At 37.3% G+C, this 11,967-nt stretch overlaps 1 protein-coding gene across 2 annotated transcripts in view; it reads left to right on the plus strand.

The window, feature by feature from the left end:
• Nucleotides 1–11,967, plus strand: part of CTNNA2 (catenin alpha 2) — a 500,115-nt gene that overhangs the window by 43,031 nt on the left and 445,117 nt on the right. The window lies entirely within an intron of this gene.

Consider the following 11,967-nt stretch of genomic DNA (forward strand, 5'->3'; position numbering starts at 1 on the left):
TTTGACAAGTCTGAGTGAGGCAGGTCCCTGTAAAAGGTGAGATTAGAAATGGACTGTGCTTCCGTTGGCTCTGGCTGGAAAACCAGTAGACACTGGAAAGCTGAAAGTAGACAGTAGGAAAGGCAGGTGATGGATGGAACCTCCAAAACCCCCCATCAAATTGTTAGAAATTAAATTGTTAGAATTTAAATTACTTTGCTATTTTGTTGACCAGCACTCATAGGGAATTTCTAATTTTGAATGCAAATATGTAATCCTGAGTGCAAAGATTTATATGTAATTTTAAAGCTGTTATGTGTAATTTTATGTTTAAACACTTCAGTAATTGCGATGTTTGAAGAGAAGGAGTTAGAGAGTGTATAAATGCTTGGTAAACAAGTTAGTGTTCCCCCTTGTCGAACAATGAAAGGCACAAAAATGTGGAATTATCTTATTATAGTAGAAGATTGGCTTTGTAGGGTTTTGTATTCCTAATAAAACTTTACCATATGTGGTGTTTTTCTGTGGTGAATGTGGAAATTAAAAATCACTTGACAAACTGATCTTTTTAATTTCAGGTAGAACTATTATACATGCTTTTCTTTTTCTTCTACCTAGAAGGAATAACTTGAATTTCCTAGCTTACTTTAAAATATGCCTAGTTTTTTCTTTGTTTGTTTTATATTTGGGGGAGAATAAGAATAAATAAAAAGAGAAAATAATTCCTAAACCAACAACAATCCTTCAGCCATGAAAATATTCATATTATCTCACAAGAAGATAAATTAAATACTTGTAGATTTCCATACATATTTAGTTGTAATTTTAAGCTGTAGTTTACAACAATAGGAAATTATACTTGGTCCTGGGAGACAGGATAATTTATGAGATGATGTGTTTGTAGTTAGCTGATAAGGACAGGATATGAAAAGGAAAAATCACAGTCATAGGGAATTGAAATGACAAAGGAGACAATTTATGTGATTCAAACAAGACAGTGTAAAAGGTTGTTTCATAGAGCAAGGTCAACTGTGGACAAAGCGTATTCTGAAAATGTTGTGTATAAATGAATTAAGTTTATTTTAATGGAACTAGAAGTAGGAGGGTCCTTACAAGGTATGGCTTTTATCTGGCCAGGATAAGCTGAGCTACTTCTCATTCCCGTGTTTCTTGCTGGTAAAATGAAACAGATTCCCTTCAGGCATTCGCAGAGAATGGGGCTATGGATGATGGATAGATAAGTCTGAATGAAAGTAAGACACAGCAGCAGTGATTAGGATGTTGATTGCATCAAGAACACTTAAGGAATTGTCATTTTTACCCTCTTAGACACTTGTCTTACTGATGGCAGGATCAAAATTAATTCCACAAAATAATCTCTTTTGATTTCATGCTTTTTTCTCAGGCATGAATACAGTGTTTGTAAATGAAATATGTAGCATCCAAACTATTAATGAAAAGAGAGAAGTTTGTGGCTTCCAATCTGAAGAGAATTGTATAGAAATTGCAAAAGGTGACATTGTAATGATAAAAGTGATCATGAATGCTGAAGGTCAGCTCCCTTTAGGCCATCATACTCTTGGAGGAAATGCTCCTTTTGTCTTGAGCCGAGTCCAAATGAGAGGAAGGACTAGGGCATGTCCTAAATTATGCCAGCACTTCTCAAATAAGTGCCATCAAGATGTCTGATAATTTGAGATATTTACCATAATGGCATTATTTGATCTTCTCGAACTCAGGCTTTGAATGTAGTATTTCAGTGGCAATAGAAATAAAATGTTAAGCTTTTCCTCTTTGTAATTGTTACTTAGTATTTTGGTAGGAAAAAGAATACGTAAGTTGAGTTGACTAACCAAATTTAGTGCATACATATGTATTTCTGTGATAATCCTGGCAAAAGCCTCTGGCCCATAAATCTTTTTTTCATTATTTGATTTTTTTAACCAATACTACCTTAAATTCCCCATGTAGTTACAGATTTCTGACTTGTGTTTCTGTAAAGAAATTCTTCTACATAGAGGACGTCAAGATAATGGTTGATTTCTGGGATTAGCATTTTGCATCATTCAGTAATACACTGAATTTTGGAGGTGTTCACAGGTTAGATTCATTTACAGATTTGACTAAATGTGCTTTTTGTTGTGAAGCATTAAAGTGTTTCAAGGCTTACATAGCAAAGGTTTATGTTCTGTTAATATTTTAATTTACTTTGCTTACTTGCAATTAAGTAGTGAAATTATGTAGACTAATCTTTTCTCCCACAATTGCATTAGTAGTTACCAGTCCTTGCCCAAAAGCTTCCTTATGATAAATAGTGTTCCCAAAGGCATATCCAGCTCTTATACAACAACTGGGGGCCTACAGGGATGCTGGAGAGGGACTCTTCATCAGGGACTGTAGTGATAGGACAAAAGGTGATGGATTTAAACTTAAACAGGGGAAGTTCAGGTTAGATATAAGGAAGAAATTCTTTACTGTGAGGGTGGCGAGGCACTGGCACAGGTTGCCCACAGAAGTGGTAAATGCTCCATCCCTGGTAATAGTCAAGGCCAGGTTGGACAGAGCCTTGGGCGACATGGTCTAGTGTGAGGTGTCCCTGCCCATGGGACATGAGGTGTCCCATGTGTGGAACTAAATGATCTTAAGGTCCTTTCCAACCATAACTATTCTATGATTCTGAAACTTTCCAAGTTATGGAAAGTTCAATATTTCAAATTCACAATGAACTTCTAGGGAAGCTGGTGAAGTGGTTTTAATGGCACAATATGAAGAATAAAATGGATTAAACGCCAGTAAATTTCTGATGCTACTGCTTTTAGAAAGTTTTAATATCATAGATGCTGTCACTAGAGGTAACTTCAGGGAGGTGTAACAACAGAGATAAATAAAAAGAAATGGAAGGATTTCTTTTGTTGTAATAATTCTGGCATTTATACTGCAGTCCTTTTTGGAACAAAGCTGGAGTTGCTGAGATATCTGCACATTGCAGAAGCTATTTTTTCTTAGCAATTAAATACGTAAGTGCTTTAACAGAATGAAAGAAAATAGAAGCAGGAATGCTAGGGATAGTTTGATAGGGTTTCATAATATGACCCTAGAGATGATTAATTTTTCCCCCACTGTGAGAGTTTAAGATTTGGGGTTTTTTTTTTTTTGTGCTGGAAAAATGAGAACAGTAGTTTCTTGATATCTTTTTGATTATAGTGTGTTTTATATGTCGAGAGATTTTAAAAGTTAAGTTGTAGGGAAAAAATGGCATATACTGTTGAAACAGTTTATTAAAAAGAAAATGGGGAGGTTAATTTGGTAATAATTTTGTATTTGGAGAAAAGCAATGTCTAGCACTGACTTTATAGTAGATGACAAAAGAAAATATAAAAAGTTGTCAAGAATTTAAGTGGAATATTTATTGCTAATAATTAGCAAATTATTTCTCTAATAATAAACTAATAATGTAACAGTTATTGTTTATAAGATAAATTATTAATAAATTAATATTTTTGCTGATAAATAGCAAATCTTTTTTGATTTGTCAGATTATAGAAGTATAGAATGGTTTGGGTTGGAAGGGCCCTTTAAGGGTCATCTGGTCTAATGCCTCCACAATGAGCAGGGACACCTTCCACTAGAGCAGGTTGCTCCAAGCCGCATCCAACCTGGCCTTGAACACTGCCAGGGATGGGGCAGCCACAGCTTCTCTGGGCACCCTGTGCCAGCGCCTCAGCACCCTCACAGGGAAGAACTTCTGCCTAAGAGCTCATCTCAGTCTCCCCTCTGGCAGGTTAAAGCCATTCCCCCCTTGTCCCGTCCCTACACAGTGAGCATTTCATCCACTGTTACCCCCAAGTCCTTCTCCTCAGCGTTGCTCTCAATCCATTCTCTGCCCAGCCTCTATTTTACCAGGGGTGCCCTGACCTTAGACTTGGCCTTGTTGATCTTCATGAGTTTCACATGCACCCACTTCTTGAGCTTGTCCAGGTCCATCTGGATTCTATCCCTTCCCTCAGGTGTGTCAACTTCACCACACAGCTTGGTGTCATCTGCAGGCTTGCTGAGGGTGCGCTCAATCCTGCTGTCTATCAATACTGTTATATTGTTTTCAGATATTGTAGTGGGATACTACTCTATCCATGACACGCACAAATGAGAAAAAGAAAAGTTTGGGAAGGGAAGTATTTTCTTAACTATATCTGGTTTCAGAAGAGTTTGCCCTTATGTTAAAAAAATGCTGGTATGAATGTTTGAGTTCCTTTCTGTGATCTGAGCAACTAATTAAATGCTGTTAAATAGAACCCTATTTCTTGAAATGAGTTCACTTTCTTTAGAATTTTCTCATTAGCTACTATCTTACCATCAAGTAATTGTTCAAGATCATCACGGATTAAAAGCAGTGAAAAGGTTTTAAATGCATATTGCTGCTTTTGAGAATGTGAACTATTGATGGTCCTTTAAAAGCTGGGACTAGAGAAGAGAAGTGCAGCAAAAAAAGTGAATAGTTGATTGAATATGACATTGTACTGCCAAACTAAGGTGATAGTGAGGTGCTGATGAACCTAACATGGACTAAAAGGAGTCTTTATGTTTTGTTGCTGAAATGAGGCACAGGGGATAGAAGGGGACGTGTGTTATCTCTATGGACAAGACAAGACAAAAGGGTCCTCATTTTGCCTAATAAATAGCTCATGTATACATCTACATGGTCTACATACATGTTGTGTCTGATGTGTTTTCTCTCTCTTTTGGCACCCATAGGCCATAGAGTGTCGTCTGAACCTCCCTGTCGATTTCTTTTAGTGTGAGAGGCATTGAAAGCAGTACAGCTGTGTTGCTGCCTTCTAGATACCGAAGATGAAAGTGTCACCACCAGATCAACACTTGAGTTATTCTCTGTGCCTGTCATTCTCAGTAGATTCCTCACTTCCAGCAATGTTGTAGATCTGTGATATGAAGTCATTTTCTTGAGTACTTGTGTGCTAAGCTGAGTTATTCCCTCTCTGTGCCTCTTTTAGTAAATGATGCTGCTCATGCTTGAAAGGCAAATTGGAGCTGTCATCTCTATGTTTACCCTCGCTATCTACTGGATTCCTGACCTGCCTTGTCAAGGCAAAGCTATTCCTGCTGTAATAGCTTGGCATGATGTGCCATGGTATATTTCTCACACAAGAAGAGGAAAGAAGATTTATCTCACTCCAAAATGTTGGCCCAATCCTTTATTCCCTTGAGGTTTCCTTATCTTCCTGGAGATTGCCTCCAAGTGATTTGGCTTTCTCTTTATACCAGAATAGACAGTAGGCCACAGTGTCAACAGCTTTAGACTCCTTCTAATGAGGAGATGAAATGGTTGACGCCTGAGGGTAAAAGTGTAGAGAAAGTGATACTTTGATCCAGTCCCAGCCTCTGATACCCTGCAGGACAGGGGCTTCAGGTCAGTCTGTTAGGTTTGTGTTGTTTTGTGGGTTTTTTCCCCTTCTTTCCCTTTAATGAATTTATTGAGTTAATTTATGAGCTAATGCAAACTTCACACATCCTACTGCCCTATCAGAAGGAGCTCCAAAACCTTTGCTGAAAATTTGACATGTAGGTTTTTCATTTGGCTCTTTTTTCTCATAGAAAAAGACAAAAGCAAAAGCTTGTTTCACTTTATCCATGATACTTCAGGCTTTGTTGGCTATATTGTATTTCCCCTCAGTGTTTTTTTCTGCATAATGAAGACTTTTAATCTATCTAGTTGTTCCTTGAAGCCCTTGGTCATCCTTGTTGCCACTGTATTTCTCAGTTCTGCAATATTCTTTGTAGAAAAGTGATGGCCAAATAGTATTCATGATATGGATTTTTAATGGTGTTTTCTGTTTTGTTCTCTTTTCCTTTCAGAATAATTCCTCGCTTTATTTTTGGCTGTTACTCTATGTTAAGCTGGCATTTACATAAAGCCATTATAATTCACAGATTGCATTCCTGGCTATTAATAATCAATTCAGAGTCTAACATTAGGTATGTAATTAGGATCCTGGTCCTTTTTCCTGTTTTTTATCACTTTGCATTTATCAGAGTTAAATTTAATCTATTTCTTTTTCATAGTAATTTTAAAAAGATGAAGAAGAGCAATTCTGTGCCATGGTTCTTGTTTGGTTGGAAGGAAGGAAAGAGGGAGAAACACCTAAATAATGATTGGACTATGTTGGTTGGCATTTTGCACTTCAGTAGATACTGGTTTTAGTCCTGAAATCAGTTAATTTGTTGCCAGCAACATAAGAAAAAGAGGAAAGGACTTAAAAGTAAAGGAAAATAATAAAGCTTGGACTATCCATAGTGTGTTTGAATTACAAGAGTATAATGGATCAGGAAGGCAGTGTGAGATACAGAAGCAAGTGTGAAACCTGTAGCATTACCAGAAACCTGATGCTTTCTTAGAGAAGTTATGAATAGACATCCAAGAAGATGTGTTATAACAGTGTTGGAAATAGATTTTCTCAGGCTATCAAAGACATAGTAAAATATGTTGGTTGCTACCCAACAAGCCTCCACAAAATACTAGACCTAAGAGCAAGATCAAAGGAAAAGATTTACCTTGAAAGGATGCTATGAAAGGGAGGTACAATTGTTCATAAATCCCTTTAATTATGATTCTCTCTTTCTGAATTTTCTTCATTATAATGACCAAGCTCTGTTCTAATAAAATCTAGTTTTACCAGTTCAAAGCACCTAAAGTATTTTTGGTTTGCTTAATTGAAAGAAAAGGTACAAGTAGATCTGGCTCAAAGTAGTGCTTCATGTAGGGCCCAACGTCCGAGTGATGAAGCTAAGAAATTCTCTTGATCTGTTAGAAATTGTAATCTAGACTTGCTGCTAATTTTATTGAAACTGTCTTGTGTTCACTCGTGGTTGTACCATGGGTATCAGCAGCTAATATTAAAAAGATTTCTGGGTGGTGAGGCACTGGAACAGGTTGCCTAAGGATGTTGTGAATGCTCCATCCGTGGCAGTGTTCAAGGCAGGTTCGACAGAGTCTTGGGTGACGTGGTTTAGTGTGTGGTGTCCCTGCCCATAGCAGGGGGGTTGGAACTAGATGATCTTAAGGTCCTTTCCGACCCTAACTATTCTATGATTCTATAAGTTCTAGCTAGTGTTGAGATCATGTCTGACATACATGACATACATAAGAATATGTATGACAATGGGCTGACCATAGCTAGTGTAGAGAACATGTCTTATGACAATTGGATGGCCAAAACTAGAAAATTGCCACTGTGGTTTTAGTTTTGTTTTCCATATTTCAGATATTGGTTAATAACAGAAATCTGAGGAAATAATTGTGTTTTTTAAAGATGATTTTGGGCCTTTGAAAAGCAAAATATTATTGAAAGGTCATTTCTGAGTGTCACAGGTAATGTTGGTTTGGACTCCGAATTAATGCTAAGACGACAACACAATTACATTTCAGACAGAAAGGAATGAATAAGTCATAAGATGTACGAATAAGGAAATGATAGACGTAGTGGATTGTCATTTGTCCTTGGGATGATTGGTACCTTCATGGATGAGTTGGGGAAAAACATGTTCAGTTATGAGTACTACACAGAATGCAAAAAAATATAATGATAATACATTAGGTATCATGTTCCAAGCTAGAGCATTAGTAGAGTTGCTGAGTAGACTGGGAGCAGCCACATCTAGTTTGTTCTCAGACATTCGAAAGCTGGAGCTGCAGTGATAAGAACTATTAAAAAACAAATAGTATGGCACAGAATTATGTGAAGATGAATAGGGAATTTCAAGAGAGAGATGTAAACATGTAGTAAAAGTCAACTGAACAACAACAACAAAATAGCCAAAAGGGGCAAGCTTAGAGTGCTTTGTCCATGGCAGCAGAACCAGTGATAGGATGCTATGGATTAGTGAGAACAGGAGAATCACCTATGGAGTAGATATTTGAATACAATATTAAAACCAAAAAACTGCTCAGGTTTAAAGAATGAACATACCATGACCAGGCACACATGGTGATATTGGATACTTTCCATGCGTGTGCAATGAGGAGAAACAATGATGACACTTGCCATTATTAAATTATTTTCTTTTTGTTTAATTCTACTGTGAGGACCCCAGTAAGACCCAAGAACATTCATGAATCATTGTGATGACTGGCAGCATAAACTGGAGTTGTTAAAGACGTGGATGTAAGCCAAAGAAAATAAATTTGCTCTCTTGAAAACTGACTTTTTTCCTAGTAAGATAAAAAGTAAGAAACTTTGAAATGGTGGTATGGTTAGGAAATTAGCCACAATGATACTAATTTTTTATGCTACAGCTGTGTATGTATAATGTAAATGTCAGCTGTCACTAGATTATCTTTCCACCTCCTGCTTCTGTAAGTAATCCCTCTAGCTTAAGCTGGAGAAACATTAAACAAACCAACCCCAACCTGTTTATTATTCACATCAAATCATTTGTTTTATTTGATGGCTAGTTTTAAAGAAATAGTGGATAGTACCAGTCAGTGCAGTGCCTTTCCAGCCATATGAGTTATGTTGCCATGGAGCATAAACCTCTAGATGCTGCTGGCCTGTCTGACCTGCACTGGCACAGCTGTAATTAGTGAGAACTCTTAAATCTGTATGCTTCTTATCTTAATGGAAAGTATTTCTGTGTATACAATGTTCACTGCTAGAGTTCAAGGGTTCTGGAATTCAGTTTGATTAAAGCTGAATTTAGTTCTTGTTGGAGTGTGTGAATCAGCTTCTCTGGAAACATGGGTATTTGTTGGGTACCATAAAATGACCTTCAGTGTGTTCACGTGGCTGTGAAGAATTGTCCGAAATGAAGCCAGATCCCTCTGCTTTTGTTTTGTCGAGGGTTTTTTCATGTCTTGTTAAGCATTTGAGGTTAAATAGTAAATTCTCCAGGTGCAATGCAGCGATAGTTTTATATTTTGATTGAACCAAGCATTCCCTCTACCAAATTTGAAGCAGTGTGTTTTCATACGCTGTCAAAAATGGCATGCTGGAAGGAAGAGATGCGATTAGTGTAATCACCTGCATAACATGCACCGTATCTTTTAATGAAGCCAGTCCTATTTAAAGTAATCCTTACCTCTGAGGCAGTAAAGTTCTGAATTTAAAATAAGCAGTGGTAGAAAATCCATCTCGGGATGCTGTAAATTGTTCCCCATAAGTATTTTCCCTATTTCAGAATATGTTGAAAGCTGTTTATTTCTATTAAGAATTTGTTTAATTTCAGCTTTCACTCACTGTATTTTACTGTACCTTGGTGTGGATTGAGAAGTCTGTTATAAGAAGTTTTTTATTTCTATGATCTCTGAAGTTCTCTTAAATAAAAACCTAAAAATTATGAGGTAATGGATTCAAACTTGAACACGGGAAGTTCAGGTTAGATATAAGGAAGAAGTTCTTTACTGTGAGGGCACTGAGCCAATGGAACAGATTGCCCAAAGAAGTGGTAAATGCTCCATCCCTGGCAGTACTTAAGGCCAGGTTGGACAGAGCCTTGGGTGACATGGTCTAGTGTGAGGTGTCCCTGCCCATGGCAGGTGGGTTGGAACTAGATGATCTTAAGGTCCTTTCAAAACCTAGCTATTGTATGATTCTATGATAGCAACAGTAATTTTGTAATTGCTGTGTAATACTTCATTAGCAGATTCAAATGCCTACTTTTCCCATTGTTTCATGAGAGGTTAATGTTGGCTTGTCAGCCTTACTCTGAGATCATTCTGTCTTCAAATTTTAAGGAAAAGCACACATTTTTTTTTCCCCATTTTTCTGCTATGCCTTCAGTATTCCATATATTAAGGAAAAATAAGGAAAAATCAAATTAGTCCAAATATATAATAAAATAGAGACAACAGGGGTTAGGAGGTCTGGTCTCTCTAAAGAGAGATTTAATTTTTTCAAAGGTGTGTAGATTTTGGGACGAAAGGTACTTTTAGAGTTATTTACATTGAACATGTCATCTGCACTGTTCTGGCTTTGGATGTCACATTTTCCATTAGAAATTGCATGTGTTCTCTGATTGTCTGCATTTCTTCTTTTTGAACAAAGGACTGTTCCGAATACAGGGACACACAGACCTTTATTATCTTTAATTAAATTAATTCATTTGAGAATATAATGGGGATCTGATTCTTATGCACATTTCAGTGTTTCCAAACTTATGAAAGTAAGTTTTCAAATCCTGCGAACACACAACTAGGAATGACAGAAGTTTTTGGATATCATCATGGATCATAGAACCACAGACTGGTTTGGGTTGGAAGACACCTTAAAGCTCATCCAGTTCCAACCCCCTGCCATGGTCAGAGATACCTTCCATGAGACCAGGTTGCTCCAAGCCCTGTCCAACCTGGCCTTGAACACTGCCAGGGATGGGGCCGCCACAACTTCTCTGGGCACCCTGTGGCAGCGCCTCAGCACCCTCACAGGGAAGAATTCCTTCGTTATATCTAACCTAAACCTCTTATTTAAGTTTGAACCCATTGCCCCTTGTCCTATCACTACAGTCCTTGATGAAGAGTCCCTCTCCAGCATCCTTGTAGGCCCCCTTTAGATACTGGATGGCTATCTATGCGTTGTGTTTTATTTAAAACATCCATCAGCATAAGAGTAACATCAGGAAAAGTTTCAGTAATAAGACATCAAGCAGAATTAAGCAACTTAGTTCTTATTCTTAAAATGTGTTTCCATCATTAGAGACTTTCACTTTGTCCTTTTTTTTTTTGGATTAGTGGAACAGTGGTAAATAATTATGGAATGGTATATGTTAATCTTCAATCAGAATAGGAGGCCTGTTCTGAATGGGTTTACTAAAGACAGAGCAGCTTTCTTTAACATGTTTAAAGAAAGAGCAGATTTAATGAGCACAAGGTTAGATGACAGTTTTTTGCTAAGATTTATAGGAATGTCTCAGAGGCAACTGATGAGCAGATTGACAAATGCAGATATCAGCATCAAGACAATGTATGCCTGTAGAAGTTGGTGGAAGTGTTCAGTAAGGTTATTAGTGGCCCTTCATATTAATTGCCAAGGAAAATGTCAACTGTGCTCCCACAGGGCTTTGTTTGAAAACAGTTCTGTTTATTGTGTTAATTATGGAGCTGGAAAATGGAACAGCTCCTTCTCCATAGCATGGAAGCTTGTAGCCTTTGCAAGAGCGAGGTTAGACTGTTGTCATCGAGTATGTCACAGTGAAATTGGACAAGCTTTGGGCTGGTTGTATCTGTAGTTCAGATAACTAAAAGATTCTGTTCAGTGCAGGAAAATAGTGTTGCATCTGTAGAAACAAGAGCAAAACCCTCTTAATTAAAAGAATTAAAAGTTAGATAATTTAAAGCTTAATGAAGGAGAAATATGTGTAGAGATGATAGTGGCAGTTTTGGTATTGTAATGAAACTAGCAGGGAAATAGTCTTCATAAAAAGGAACCAAAGCAAAAACAGCACAAAACCCCCTAAAGCTTTGACTCGCCATAAGAAAACATGTAAATTGTTTCATCTGCAGGTAGCAATGGTTGATCTTGTGGAATAAAGAGTTGTCTTTCAAAGAACTTGACAAAAGCTGCAGGGAAATACAGATGTAAGGTTAATCGGAGTTTCCAAGTATGAGGAATTGTAAATAAGGTATTTTCAGTGAAAGTATGACCCCTGCACGCAGAAGCAGAAGTGTTCCAAGTCCTGGTTAGAGCCAAGTTCAGGAACTTTGTTTTGAAGAACAGTTGGAATTTGAGCTACAAATTCTGTGTTGCAAGGGAACAAATGTGCATTTGCTTAAACCAAAGATGCTTAATACTCCTCTGCTCTTGTAAAATGTAAGATGTAACTAATGCCAGTTAACACAGTGAATAAAAATAACAAGAGGTTAAATAGATTTAGAGACTGAAAGGTTATTCTCCCTCCCTCCCCCCCCCCCAATATGTGAGATTGATATTTTCATAAGAAGGAACAGAACTTGAAAAAAGTGTTTAAAAGTTATGGTATTAT

This window comes from Strigops habroptila, chromosome 7 (genome assembly GCF_004027225.2).
Source record: "Strigops habroptila isolate Jane chromosome 7, bStrHab1.2.pri, whole genome shotgun sequence".
NCBI classification, from domain to species: domain Eukaryota; kingdom Metazoa; phylum Chordata; class Aves; order Psittaciformes; family Psittacidae; genus Strigops; species Strigops habroptila.